At 55.0% G+C, this 15,005-nt stretch overlaps 2 long non-coding RNA genes across 2 annotated transcripts in view; one reads left to right on the forward strand and one right to left on the reverse strand.

Annotated features, from left to right (window-relative positions):
* LOC120887539 (uncharacterized) overlaps positions 1-15,005 on the reverse strand; it is a 73,555-nt gene that overhangs the window by 34,649 nt on the left and 23,901 nt on the right. The gene's annotated exons all lie outside the window — the stretch shown is intronic.
* Positions 16-9,368, forward strand: LOC144367462 (uncharacterized). The gene is made up of 2 exons (XR_013426869.1): positions 16-232; positions 8,789-9,368. It is a non-coding gene; the product is annotated as an uncharacterized LOC144367462 (long non-coding RNA).

The raw sequence follows: 15,005 nt of genomic DNA on the forward strand, positions 1-15,005 counted from the left end.
GGGAATCAGATGACTGTCGCCACCTGGTGGCAGCACCCGGGATGACCAGGCAGATTCCTCGGGTGACATTGCAGAAACTGGCACAGTCACCATCTGTGATCCCATCTTGTCCTAGCTTGCTCCCTCCTGCAGGACAGATGGGTCCTCTGGGGAGAGATGTGTACCTGTACACTACGCCTGGGAGGAAGCCAGCAGGGACCCAGTCCATTCAGGACCACGTGCATGGAACAAGGTCAGAGTCTGACACGTTGGAGGGGGCCCAGGGGGCCCCGGGGGACCATGGTTGCATCCAGACATTGGTCTTTATCTATTTTATGGTTTGGGGGAACCAAACAAGTACTTCTGGATACTTTGGAGCCAGCACATTCATTTGTGATCCTTCCTGCAGGGTTGAAGGGTATCAGGGTTCTAGGAATATCTGCCCATCGCCAAACCCACATCCCTAGCCTAGTCTCCAGGATCCCCTCCAGGCACCTCCTCCCTCTCCCTTCTGAGTTTTCCTGAGCAAGAAGAGGAAAGACCTCGGCTCTCGGCCTCCCGGTCCAACACAGGAGGCCACAGAGCAGTGGCGGGGCTGCCCAGTGCACTTTACTGCCCGCGCCTCCGAGACCCCTGGATCCCCCAGTGTAGGCATCACTCAGTTGTTCTATAGATAAGGAAACCGGGCTTGCCGAAGCTCCAAACTCAGACCAAGGTTCCTCTGATTCCAAAGCTGTCCTTCCCAGTATTCATCACGGGGTCCCCTGCTTTCCTAAGCATCTCTGTCACTTGAGCCCAGCTGTGTTCCCATCTCCATTACAAAATGAGAGAGTGAAAGAAAGGAGACCAGAGGTCCCTGAGCTGACAGATCAGGCCTGTCCCTGTCACCGGTCTGGAATCTAAGCATGAAAAGGAGCTGCAGTGGCCCCAGGCCCCCCTTGCGGTCTTGATCTCACCGCCAGGGCCCCCAAGCTGGAGAAGGAAGGACAGCCAAGGAGGGAGTGCTCTGAGTGGCTTGGCGAGGGAGCAGGGCCTCGCTGCCGAGCTGACAGGCCTGCCCAAGAATCCCGCAATTCATCCCGGATGACTCAGCCCGCTCTGGACCAGGCGCCCCGGTGAACCCCGGGGAGCGTGACTCAGCTGCCGAGGGGGCCGGTGGCAGGAGACGCTGCTGCCTGCTGCGGTCCATGTGAGCCGAGCGGTGACTGTGGGCAGAACAGCCTGTTCCCAGCCCAAACCCCAAGGCGGAGCGTCTGCCTCTGTGGTCAGACCCACACGGGCCTCATGCTCCCGGCCATGTGGCCGGGCCCCCTCCCTCTGACCTGGTCTGTCTCTCCTCCTGTGCATGCAAGGGGTCCAGGCAACTCTGCTGCCCACAGCCCTGGTGAGCAGCCATGGCTGCAGCCAGAGGCTATGGATGCAGCCCCCTCATCTCTGCTTGGGCCAGGCAGGCGCCTCATGAGCTGGGCACACCCTGGACAGGTGGTCGCAGCGCCTCTCAGCTCTCCCGCGGGGGGGGGGGGGGGGGCTAGGGAATGGGGCTCTAGGTTTGTGCTCCGGGATCTATACCAAAAACAGTTCAATTGCTGCCCAGGGAGGAGTGGGCAGCCCCATGCCTGGGGCGAGGCCCTGAGGCCAAAGAGATGGACTCCTTTTCCTTAAAAGGAAATGGTGAATAAGAGTCTCCTTTCTTTCACTCTCTCATTTAGTAATGGAGAAAAGTCAGGGAGAAAAGATAAAAATCTCATTCTGGGGAGCTTCCTGACCCTCCCACCCCCCACGACACTTTAAGGATCCACTCTGACATTTGGTTATCTCATCTGAAATGACGGAAATGGTTTATTTCTTGCCTCCCGTTGACACTTCTTGCCCCTGAAGATGCAAGCCCCCTGCGTCCAGGGGACTTTGTCTATTTTGTGCATGGATCCTAACCCTTAGAACCGTGCTAGAGCTACAGTGGACACGAATGAATGAAAGAAAGAAAGAAAAGAAAGAAAGAATAAGCGAAGGACCCTGCGAGTGCTCACACAGAGTCGGGCCCCCTTCTACCTACTGTGGGTGCTGCCCAAGTTCCTCCTTCTAGTCATCCCCACCTCTCCAGGAAGCAGGTGTTGCCCTGGTGCCTGCTCCAGAGCTCAGGAAGGTGCGGTGAGAGGGCTTATGTAACATGTGAAAGACGGCCAAGAGCCATGCCGGGAGCAGGGCAGAGGCCAAAGCTGCCTAGGCTTACCTGTGCCAACTCTTCCTGCCCTGGTGAAGACATACCCCAGGAATCACTTTAATCCCCACTGACCTTCCCATGACCCCATCCCACCTCCCAAAATAACTCTGTGATGTGCACTCAACTGGGAAGAAATCAGAGTGGATAGAAGCACAGGCAGGAGGGAGGCTGGTGGATGTGATGGAGGAGTGGACTGGTCTTCAAGCTGGCCTGAGGCTCCGGGGCCTGGCTTCCCTGCCCTCCACCTGCAGAATTGGTCTTGAGAGGAGATGGCATCTTCGAGCACTGGTGTTTCAGGGACTTCCCTGGGCTCAAGCTCAGCCGCAGGCAGCAAGAAACCCACAGGAAAGTGATCAGGACCCAGCCCTGGGAGCTTCCCACACAGTCTGTGGAGGGCAGGGATGAGTGTTAGGAAGTGAGCTGCGGGAACAGTACATCTCGCCCCAGTTTTGCAGATCAAGGACAAAGAAATCATCAGGCCCAGGAGCCAACTTACATATAGGCCCGTACTCCTTCTACCTCACCTATCAGTTCCCCTTTCTGCCCTTGTATTAGTCTGTCTTCTGTTGCTATAACAAAACACCGGGGACTGAGTCATTTATACATAATAGAGGTTGATTGGGCTTACCGTTCTGGATGTTCAAGAACATGGTGCCCATATCAGGTGAGGGTCTTCTCGCAATGTCCTAACATGGCAGAAGGTATCACATGGTGAGACAGAAAGCTTCTGTTGGCTCTGCTATCTCTCCCTACAAAGCCACTAGTCCCTTCACAGCGGAGGGGGCCTAATTACCACCTCACTTCCAAATGCCATCGGCTTATGAGTTTGGAGGTTGTTTCCCACATATGACATTTGGCGACACATTCAAAGCATCACAACCTCCATGCCCTCTATCAACTTCTATTTTCCTGCCAGGAAGAAAATCAGACCAGCTAAAAAGTTGTGCTGCAGGGAAGAGAGGTGTTTTAAGTGGTGGGTTGGGGTCACATGGGAAGCTGATGGGCTTTGGCCTCTCTTGCTCCTACGTGGTCCCTGGGGAAAAGAACAGGAAATGCAAGGAGATCAGCAATGGGGGGCATGGTGAGGCCTGGAGGGTGCACGCCCTGGCTCAGGGAGGCACTGTGCCACATGCCATTCTAGGGACAGCTGGGGTCTGGGTGCTGGAGAAAGCGGGGCAGCACTTCACGGATGGGCTCCTTCACGTGGCTGGGGAGGGGCATCCTCATCAGGGTTCAGAGGGGAAAAGGGGTGTACCCCTGGTCCATCAAGGTTCCCAGGAAGGGCACCATGATCTCACCTCTTCAAAGAATCCAGACTGGAAATTCCCAAGGCTCATTTCCTACCATTTAATCCTCACTTGGGGATCACAGTTGCCAAGTCTGGCTATCAAGGGAAAATGCTGGGTGTGGGTGACAAGCACAGCCCTCCATGCCCTGTCCAGCCCTCCATCCAGAAGGTACATCCTCACCACCTTGTGTCCCTCCTCCTTCCTACCCAAGAAGGGTGGTCAGGGCAAGGAGACCTGTGTTGAATCCCAGCTCCACCCCACAGTAGCTGAGGGACCTCTGCGTGGGTTACTAACTTCTCTGAACCTCTGTTCTTCTTATACAAAATGAACACGGTTAAATATCCCGTGAGCTCTGGGGATAAATAAATGAGATTAAAAAGGTAAACATAAGCCAGGTGAATATCGCACACCTGTAATCCCAGTGGCTCAGGAGGCTGAGGCAGGAGGATCGTGAGTTCAAAGCCAGCCTCAGCAACTTAGCGAGGCCCTAAGCAACTCAGTGAGACCCTGTCTCTAAATAAAATATAAAAAAGGGCCAGGGATGTGGCTTATTGGCTAAGCATTCCTGGGTTCAATCCCTGGTACCAAAAAAAGAGAGGGAGAGAGGGAGAGGGGGAAGATAAATATACTCAGCCAGTGCCTGGCACATCAAAGATGTGTTATTCGTTCTTCCTCTGCCTCTTGGGACCTTGTGCCCTCCCCTCCCCTTTTGGAGATAAAACACATGGTCTGAGCTAATTTCCATCTGCTCATGCACCAGACAGTCCACCATGCTGCAGGATCTATAGGGCCCTGCCTCTAAGGAACCAATGCAAACAGCAAGTGCAGAATTGCAGAGGGAAGACACGGCTAGCCGAGGAAGGTGGGTGGTGGCCCAGATGAGATCACTTGATTGTGGTGACTTTATCATAGTCCAGCAGCTGGTCCTTGTGAACTGGCTGACGTGTGAACTCTGCAATGAACCAAACCCAGGAGCCAGTCAACGTGGACAGACCCACGAAAGAGGGAGCTAGAGGGCCAGTTGTGCCAGTGCAGACAGAGCCCAGATCCCCAGGGGCCCAGACACACGCATCTCTCCGGAGGCCTCAGGAGAGTTCCTGAGCCTGGGATTCAAACGAGGCCAGGATGCTGGATGGTCTCCATGGCTGCTGTCATCAAATGACCCCCTGTGACATCCACACACCTATGCTGTGGCCTGGCCACCAATGTTTGCAAGGCCGGGCAACAACTCCCCTGGACAGCCTGGTGATCCAGCACCAAATCTGGTCTCTCAGTGTGCAGAACCCACCTCTGGCCCCGGCACTACCCTCTGACAGAGGACAGGGATGCCGGCAGCTTCTTGTTGCTGCTCTGAGGTTTCGCTCAGGTCTCCCTAATTGGATTTGGGATGTCCGCAGACAGACTGTCTCCTAGGTTATTTCCAGCAAGGGCTAATTTCCTCTCCTAAACTGTTTCTTCCTGATTGAATTCTCAGAAGGCGCTGTGAGCTTGCAGGTACATGGCTGTCAGGCCCAAGCACGGCCACATTTTGCAGCATCGAGGGGCATGGGAGGAAGGCTGTCGACCAACGGTTCCTCCCCCGGTGGCCTACCATCCAGCAGGAAAATAAGATGAATACATTCGGTGCCATTGAAAACCAGCCAGCGTGCGACCATGTGCACACCTGGTTGTAAGATCCTCCAAGTTCAAAGAGGGACAGACACGGGAGGGCGGCCAGGCCTTAAGAGGCACTGTGGACAGCAGGTTTTAGGAAAAGCAGAGGAGGCAGAACATCTGGAGGGGCAGGTGTCGGGGGAGGGGCTGAAATGACCCCCAAGTGTAAGAAGTGGCAAGAAGAGGCCAGAGAGCCCTCTGGCCTAATTGCGGGAGATGGATGATGGGGAAATGGAAATCAGATGTGGGGGGAGGGGGAGGGCACAGAGGTGGCAGGTGATGTCCCCTGTTCATGAATGTGTGCCTGGCTTCCGGCTTTCACCCACACAGATCCTGCAGACCTTCCCTGGTCAATGCACTGGGTTTGTCAACAAACTCAGAAAATCCAAGGGAAGCCCCGCAATTATCAGAGCCCCAGCAGATGACAATCACACACACACACTTCCGTATCCATCCAGACGCTGGGTCTAGTGGGACACCAGGCAGGAAAGCCCTGTCCGAGAGGGAGGGCAGGGGAGCCCCGCCCAGGCCAGGAGGGATGTCCCCACGGCTCTGCACCTGGTGTGAGGCCATTGCCATGGCCCTGAATCAGTCCGGAAAACCAGCCTCGAACTCCAGACACAACACGACTTCTCACCTACAAGCCCCTCGGGATTCTCAGAAATAACAGGAATAACTGGGGCTTTCCATCCGGGCTCAGTCCCTGTCTCCCTTTCCCTGAGCAAACAAGTTACCACCCCAGGCACACAAGAGCAATAGGGAGTTTGTCACGCCATTTCTTGGGAAAAAAATGAGCCCAGTTCCAGGAGTCTCAATTGAGGGACAGAATAGGCACTTGATAGACCCAAAGTGGAATGGTTTCTATGAGTATGAACCTAAACCAGGGCTCAGGAGGAGAAGTGGGTTCCCTCTGAAGGAGGCAGACCTTACAAACGTGATGGTTGCCTCTCTGCTTCCTGAGACAGCCTGATCCCTCCATGAAGCTGGCCAGTCCAGGGCTCAGGGGCTCTGGAGGAGGGAGAGTTGCCCCCTGCAGGGCCCCAGGCTTCTTTTTGCGGGCGGGTAGGGGTCCCAGAGATTGAATCAGGGCCACTCAACCACTGAGCCACATTCCCAGCCCTATTTTTTTTATTTTATTTAGAGACAGGGTCTCACCGAGTTGCTTAGCACCTCACTTTTGCTGAGGCTGGCTTTGAACTCTCCATCCTCCTGCCTCAGCCTCCCCAGCTGCTGGGACTTCAGATGGGGGTGTGGGGGGTGTGGGGGGGTGCCACCACGCCCAGCGGGGCCCTAGGCTTCCACTGACGTCGGGTTGTCTGGGTCTGGAGCTAGCCCCAGGGGGGTGGTGAGCTGGCAGGCCGGGCTGTGGAGGCTGGGAGGGTGCCCAAGGGAGTCAGCTGTCATTCAGGCTGTGAATAACGGGGGCCTCATCACACCCCAGAGCTGTTGGGGAGACAGAGCACCTGGCACAGGTGCTGACTAAGAGAGCAGGTCCAGGCAGGAGGAAGAGCGGGAACAGGGAGGCTCTACCAGGCCCTTGCACATGAGCAGAGCCTCCCACTGGGGCTCTGCACTTCCAGGCCCTTCTACCAGGGGTCCCGGCGCTCCACATGAAATTGTCTCAATTGAGACTCCTGGAACTGGTCTCATTTTTTTTTTTTTTTTTAAGAAATGGCATGACAGACTTCATATTGCTCCTCTTCCCCCCACACTCCCCGCTCTCTGCCATAGGTCAGGTCCCTGGATTCCTGTTTGCCTTCCCCAAGCCCCAGACATCCCCTGGCTGATTTCCTCACCTGGTGTCCCTCAAGGGGCATCTGGCATGACTCCCTGGAACCTCTGGTCTTTATAAATGCCTGCCTTTCTCCCCAACAGATTCCTCCATCTTTTTATGTTCCAGGGCAGAAGAAAGCAGTGCCCCAGAAATGCTTGTGGATGACAATTATGGTAGTGACCCTCTATCGTCAAGGGCTGCCTCACAGGCCATTTCCCAGAGGGCCCTTCCCGGGCATTTCACTAGTAGCTCTTTCCAGGCACTTGAGGGACCCACTGGCCTTCCACCCTGAGGGTGAAGATCCCCCCAACCCCGGGGACCAACTCCTTGTCTTCTCTTTCCCTTCTCTACTCACCTCAAGGTCTGGTCTGAAGTCCATAAAACCATCCCACAAACATGAATGGGGCAAAGGACAGGGGAAAACCTGCTCCTTGAGCAAATGGGTCCAAGGACAAGGTGACACGCCCATTGTCGCTGCCCCTTTCATTGGCTGTGGCTCCTTGTTACCCAATCTCAGGGCCTCTGGAAAGACTGACCAACCCTCAGCCAGCCAGGCAGCTCCTTGCAGGGTGATGAGATGTCCCCTACCTCCAACCTCTGCCCCACCACTCCCTCATCTGGCCACTATCTCCATCCCAGAGACACCTGGGCAGCTGATAAACAGAAGAAAATAACAACAGAACAGAAACACCCAAACACCAAGATTCCAGGATTCCCGGATTCTAGGATTCAGGTTCCAACCTTCAGAGGTGGCCCAGATTCAGGAGATTTGCAAAGCTCCTGGGTGTGTGACGTGCTGATGGGGTTGGGAACAACTGGACCAAGGCACAGAATGACAATTCAAAAGCGATTGACTCTGGGACACCTGAGTTGTAATCAGTCCTCAGTTCTGCAGCTCTAGGGGTAGGGACACAGGGAGCTCAGTGACACACCGTAGGGGAAGGAGTTTTGGGGGACAGACAGGCAAGGGACAGGTAGGGGGTCACCAAGGCACTGAGAACCAGGCTGGGGCTGGGGGAGCTGGAGCCAGCTCCTCTCCTCAGCTCACACCAGCTGTTCCCTCCTTTGCTTGCTTAGGGCCTGGCTAAGTTGCTGAGGCTGGCTTCAAACTCGCAATCCTCCTGCCTCAGGCCAGCCTCCTGGGCTGACTGGGATTCCAGGCATGCGCTCCACCGGGCTATCACACACAGTTTTGAGTTTCATGAAAATGAAATAAAATAATGAGCAAGCAAAAAGCCCTGGCAAACAGCAACCACAACACGTATTTTAGCAACATGTCATCATTGCTGCATTTTGGGGACAAGAACTTCTAAAACTCAGAAGAAAAGGCAAGTGGAGCTCTGAATCCTAAAAATGAATCAATACGCAGATTGGAAAGTTCCCTAAATAGATGAACAGGGGCAATCACAAATCCAGACTTTGCCAGGCTGGAGTTTTTGGACTTGGCATCAATCCTTCTTCTAGTCTTGGGGGCATGGGAGGCTGGGTTGGGGACCTAGGTGCACTCTAGCCTGCTGGGGGCGTTTCTTCTGTCCCTTAGAGGCGTGGGCTTCTCCTCCAGCCTTGAGCTTTGCCTTCTGTCCCTCTGCTATCACACTGGCTTCCTTCAGGGGCCTGCTTCTCCCAGGTGTGCAGGGGCCCTGTCCAGCCCTCCTGCCTGGACGCTGGCACTCACACTGGGAAGAGAAGGAGCAGCAGAGGCCACCCAGCCTGGGTTGTTTACCCTGCCGGAGCAGGAAGGGCCTGTCCCGCTCCTTGCCCCCTGATCTCTAGAGGGTGAGTCTCCCCTGTGCATTGTCTGCTTTCCGGTGGAATTTCTGGTCTTGAGGACTGAGTGTTCTCCTCCTCACCTCTTGGTTTCCTCCTGTCCAGACAGGGCTGGCCACCAGCCAGAAGCTTGACCATTCATGGAGAGCCCAAGGGCCACGAAGAGCAAAGGACTGGAGCAGGAAGAAGCAGGAAGTGGAAGTTTTTCCTTGGTTGGGGCCTCCTCTTCAAGTGGCCTGTGGGGTCCACCATGGACAGCAAGTGTCCCTTATGCAGCGGGGCAGTGTGAGCCCATGGAGAAAGCCCAGGTGGACAGATGAGGAGGTTCTACCCAGATGGAGGACATATTCTCAAATCTGCATGGACTTCATATCCTCAACTCTGGATCTGGATTTGGTGCAAGACCCTCCTGGTGTAATAGGGGTTCACTTGATGCTCTGACTAATCCCTTGTCACCATGAAACGTGTGTTTTTCTTTTTTCCTAACCTTCTCCTTCCTGATTTTCTCCTCCCTGATCTTCTTTTCCCCGATCTCTCCTTCCTAACCTCATTTTCTTTGAATCACCTCTTTAAAAAGACCACTATTCCTGCCGAGGGACAGAATCATATCCTTTGGGACATGAGTCCCCTGTATTTCTCCTTTGCTAGCAAAGCAATAAACCATCTTTTCCCCTTTTTCTCAAAACTGTGCCTTCACAGGGCGTGATGGCGTACGCCTGTAATTCCAGGCATGTGGGATTATGTGGGATTACAAGTGTGGGCTTCTCCTCCAGCCTTGAACTTTGCCTCATGTCCCTCTGCTGTCACCCTGGCTTCCTAATGCCTGGCTGGGTCTGGGCCCTGAAGGAAGGAGAAGCTGTCCCCACTGGACCCTCAGAAGGAAGCCCTGAGCTGGAGGATTGCAAATTCAAAGCCAGCCTTGGCAACGGAGAGGTGCTAAGCAACTCAGTGAGACCCTGTCTGTGGCTCAGTGGTTGAGATCCCCGAGGGCCCCTGAGTTCAATCCCCAGTGCCAAGAAAAAAAAAAAAATACCCATGTCCTCATTATTGGATTGGCATCGGGGACGAGGCCAAGCTTTTGGCAACACTGGCTCAGGAGGAAGCCCGTGAACTCAGGGTAAGACTGAGACCAGCCTCCAAAGATACCACCAGGCAGCGGGTGGGTCTGCCCAACACCTACCAACTCCCCTGCCCATGGCACTTCCTGTGGGATTCTGCAAGGCTGGAGAGAAGTGGGAGAGGCAGGGGAATGGCCCAGGTCTCTCTCCTGGCTTCCTGGGCCTAGCCCGCATGCCGGTTCCAGAAGAGAACCCAAGTCTGACTCCTGTGCTGTTGGAGGCGCCCAGACCAGCCCGCCCTTCCAGCCGTGGAGCAGCAGGCCCTGGGGCCCTTTGTGGGTTTGAGCTGCCTCATACCTGCCACCTCACCTCCTCTACCTGGCAGCCCCCTCCCCTCTCCCACGGCCCCAGGAAGGCCACGCTGCCATCTGAATGACAGTTACTGTCTGGGCCATATCAGCCTTACTCACTCAGCCCTGCCAGTTCCTGACAGAGGCAGGGGCCAGCAGGGATGCAGCAGAGGCCCCGACAAGGGGCCTCAGAGGAGAACGTGCTGTTATTCCCAGGTTGGCCTCGAGTCCTGGGAATAAGGGGCGCAGCCGGGATGACAACCTGGAGGGTCTGCTTTGGACCTGTTGGAGCAGAGGAGCCTTTGACGGCCAGCTTGCTCTGGGGTAGAGGGTACTGCTCAGGACAGAGGCAAGAGAATCAGCCCTTGTGGACGAGAACGCACTCGCCCTGTCTGTGCTGGGGGGCCCCAAAGCCCATCTCAGGGAAGATCCTGAGGATTCCGCTGGGCCCCCAAATCAGCTGTGTCGGAGAAAAAGGAAGACGGTCATGCTGGGGTCTCTGTCCTTCCCCTCGCACAGCACCTGCCATCCCAGCACTTAGAACTGAAAAACTGCACCAGGGGCTCGGGGAAGGGCTCTGGGCCCAGGCTCAAGCCAAGCCAAGCAGCTATAGCCCCGCCACGTTCCGATGACAGGGACAGCTTGAGGGGGTCTAGGGTGACTCAGATGAAGAGACATGCGGGAGTCTTATCTGGCAAGAAAGCCGGGAAGAAAGGACTGGTCAGTGACTCGGTGTGTCCCTGGAGCCCCATGGCAAATTCCATCTGTGCTATATCACCTCAGGAGCCGCTTCGTCCCTGGGAACTCCGCCACCCACAAAGACCCCACTGACCCCATCACTGTCTCCATGGGCATCTGTCCAGCTCAGTGGGAGCTCAGGACAAGACTCATGTCCACAGCCAGAATCCAGACATCCACCTCAACCAGATGGGTAGAAGAGTCCAGAAAGAGACCCACCGCATGAAAGCCCACCAAGAGGACAAGACAGAATAGGGACAGGGTGGTCCCTAGAGAAGAAGACTTGTGGAGGAGGAGGGAACGTTCTGTGCGTTGTGCCTCCCCAACCCACCCCATCCATATTGGCTTCTCTGCTCTTCTGCTGAGGTCATCTGGGCCTCCCTCCCAGCTCAGCATCAGCCTCACTTCCTCCATGAAGCGTCCCCTCCATATTCCACAGCCTCCACGTCTCCATCCTTAACTCCCCAAGTCTTAACATTTAAAATTCCTTCAGACGGTTTTATGCTCTTTTTATGATCCTCTCATGCACGTTGGTCTTTGTCTCCCACGTGTCTATGATGCCCTTTCAGGGAAGGGAGAAGTTCACATTTCTGAGTTTCACACCGTCAAGGAATAGTTGGCCACGTCGGGGAAGCCAAGATTCATACATAACCAGGGTCTAATAAAAACAGGATGTGTCCACAGAATGATGTAAAGGGAGACTTAGGCATGCAGGGAATGCGGAACCAGGCTGGTCAGGATGAAGGAGTGAATCAGAGCTGGGTGATCCAGAGATGTGATTAGAGAAGTGGACGAGGGGGACGGAATCCAGCCAGGAAGGCCCCGAGGTGCCCTGCAGTCTATCTTGCTGACATGGGCCGGCTCTGTGGTCACATCTACATGCACCACCCCACCCTTCCCTGTCCATCAGACTTCCTCTTGGTGGCCACACTGGGCCTGAGGAACCTCCTTCTTGCCTGAGGTCCATGGAGATCCTTTGCTCCCATTGCACATTGACGGCACTAACCGCCCTCAGGAAATTAGGTACCTAAGACACGTAGAGGGCCACTTTGAATTCCAGTGCAGAAATGACTTCCAGACAAGGGGTGCCAAGGGATAAGAGTGAACTAACACGCCGGGGTAGTGTGGTGGCAAAGGACGGCTCCAAAGGCCCAGTCAAACCCAGCTCCAGTTTTACCTGTTGGTGAAACAAGGCATCCTCGTCCCTGGAATGTTCAAGAAATCAGAATGTGCCAGGAACGTGAGCAGCATGCTTACAGGATCTTGAAGCCCAGAGAAGAAGTGAAAGCCAACAAATTGGGCCGGCGTGAGTGACAGGGCTGGAGTGGAAACAGGCAGATCTGGCCTGAAAGGGACAACTGGGACTGGCAGCCACCCTCTTGGCAACCTGCCAATCCCCTGCCCGGGCACTTCATGCCAACACTCTGCCAAACCACCGAGGGAAGCTAAAGAGAAGACCCAAGCATTCCTCCCTCAGGGAGCTTGCTTTATATCAAAATTAACGGCTTAGGCTGTCTGGGCTCCCGTCCTGGTGTTGCCACCCTCCAAGAGTGGCGGACACTTGGTGAGAGCCTAAGAATTCCCAACCTAGGACAGATGCTGTTTCAAGCAAACCTCACAACAACCCCGAAGGATGGGAATCCTGATCTGTTTTACTGATGTCTGGTACAGTGCCTGCCTAGCAGGCCCGAGACCCTGGGTTGAGGCATAGAATAAAGAAACAAAGAGAAAACTGAGGCGCGAAAAGCTAAGTTTTGCCTTGAGACACAGAGTCACTGAGGGTCACATCCCTGCCTGTAGGCTGGGTCCAATTCCATGGTCACCATTCTTCCATTTGTGGTATTGTCACTGTGCGGCCTCTCTGAACCCCAGGACTGGGTAAGATGGTTCCTCCTGGGTTAGATGGAACTTTATGAATTGGAGGAAAAGGTGACAAGCAAGGGCTACACAGAGGAACAGCGCGGGTTTGAGTGCTGTAAGAGTTTAAGGAGCCGGACGCGGTGGCGCATGCCTGGAATCCCAGCAGCTCGGGAGGCTGAGGCAGGAGGATCGCCAGTTCAAAGCCAGCCTCAGCAACTTAGCCAGGCCCTAAGCAACTCAGTGAGACCTTGTCTCTAATAAAATATAAAAAAGGGCTGGGGATGTGGCTCAGTGGTCAAGCACCCCTGGATTCAATCTGGGGGTGCCAAAGAAAGAAAGAATTTAGGGAGTAGGTTGAAGAGAGGCTGGAGAGGGCAGAAAGAACGGGTGCTACTGAGACGGGCAAGTCAGGAACTAGTTTGGGGAGGGGGCGTGGGACCAGCCAACACTGCTGCATGCTGGGCTCTTCCAGCCAGGATCCTCAATGAACAGAAGCTCACTCCTAGAGAGGGACAGAGGGAGCCAAGCCCAAACACAGGCTATTTTGGGAGTTGTGTTGTTTGGAGAGCCACCAGTCCAGAAATAGCGCCATGAGTTAGCAGGACCTTGCCCTTCTCCCACCCCCAGCTCTCCCACTGAAATCAGCAGCCATCAGGGCCCGGGCCCAGCATTCCAGGGAGTCTGTGTAACTGGGGGAGGCAGAGCTCTCTTCCCACAGGAAGGGCTCCTGAGAGCAGTGTTTGCCTGTAAAAGGGATTCTGGAAGGTGGAGGAGAGAGAAAGAGAGATTGAGTCAGAGAGCAGAAGGGAGGAGGTGGGAGCCTGGGAGAGATCACATGCAGGGAGAGGAGAGGAGACAGGGACAAAGGGAAAGTGAGAGAGAGGGAGTGAGCGGGAGGCTGGTGTGAGAGAGCAAGAGAGCAGAAAAGAGGGCAAGAGGGCAGCGGTGAAGGGGTGAAGGGGTGAAGGGGCGCCAGGAGGATGGTGATCTGGGCCCAGAGGAGTCAGGGCCTACGTGAGGGTGGGAGATGGTGGCGGAAAATGTGACACTGGCCTGGTCACGAACCACCTGCTGCGGGTCAGATAGCGCTCTCTTTCCCAATTAGTTCTGGAACTCCCCCAGAAATTCACGGCCCTGTCATTGAGTCTCTTATCTCCAACCCTCCGGAAATCAGAGATCCACTTATTTCAACAGCAGGGACTTTTCTGTCTCTCTCTGTCCATTTGACCCCTTACAAAACAGCCAGAGCTTGAGAGATTGGGTCAGAGTTGTTTGGGGTTCAGGATAAAAAGCAAAAGTGACAACACAGTGAGTCGGGCTAGATTCCCAGAAGGGTGTTGTGGGGAGGCTTTGGGGCAGCAGCCCCCCAGCAGCCTGCAGGAAACTGCACCCTGCGCACGGAAGGCCAGCTCTTCTACCCCGCCAAGGGTTGACAAGGCCATGTGCGTGTAGAGGACAGGCAGGGACCAAGGTCAAGTCTGGGTTCTGGACCATCAGCCCAGCTGACCAGGGGTCAAAGGAGAAGTCAGCAAACCAACATGGCGCCCCGCCCGCCCGGTCTCGCCTTAGTTCCTAACATTCACCTACAGATGCCTACAGATTCCCTCCAGTTTGGGAAAAGTCTCCCTGTGAGTCAATCTTTTTTCCAAAGGATGATGTACACCACCACCCCTCCCCAGTCAGGACATAGAGCTGCTCCCCGACTCTCCTGTGCCACAGAACAGAGTGTCTTTTCTGGAATGGCATGAGGTCCATGACGGGGGTGGAACTGGCCTCTGCCTGGCCAGGCACAGGCCATCGCCATCCACAGATCACAGCAGAGGCCTTCATGGTTGAGCCAGGCAGGTTGTGGCAATGACTCAAGGGAAGGGAAGGAGTCTCCACTAAGGGGATCAAGAGGCTGGGCCAGGGCACCTGAAGGGTCCACTTCTAAAAATGACCACATTCACTGTTTTCTGAATCCTTGGGGCTTGGCACTCCCAACCCAGACTCTCGGGATTCCCCTCTGATCCCTAAGGATGGCGGGTAGGAGGTGGGGCTGGAGAAGGGCTTTGGTCTCCTCCCTTGGAGAGGTCAGGGGCACTGCCTCTCTCTCACCACTAACCACCCTCTGAGGTCCTTCAAACCACAACTGAGAAAAGGAAAAAGACATAAACAAGAGACAGATGCACAGGAACAGTTCTCTCTTGTGTCTGTGATCCTAACTTTCCGACTGAGGTTTCCCTCATTCCCTGCCCCCACCCCCACCCGACTCCAAGAACCGACGGAGGAAACAAAAGTGGAGGCAAAGTCAAGATGGGAAAGCCACTCAGCTGC

This window comes from Ictidomys tridecemlineatus, chromosome 10 (genome assembly GCF_052094955.1).
Source record: "Ictidomys tridecemlineatus isolate mIctTri1 chromosome 10, mIctTri1.hap1, whole genome shotgun sequence".
NCBI classification, from domain to species: domain Eukaryota; kingdom Metazoa; phylum Chordata; class Mammalia; order Rodentia; family Sciuridae; genus Ictidomys; species Ictidomys tridecemlineatus.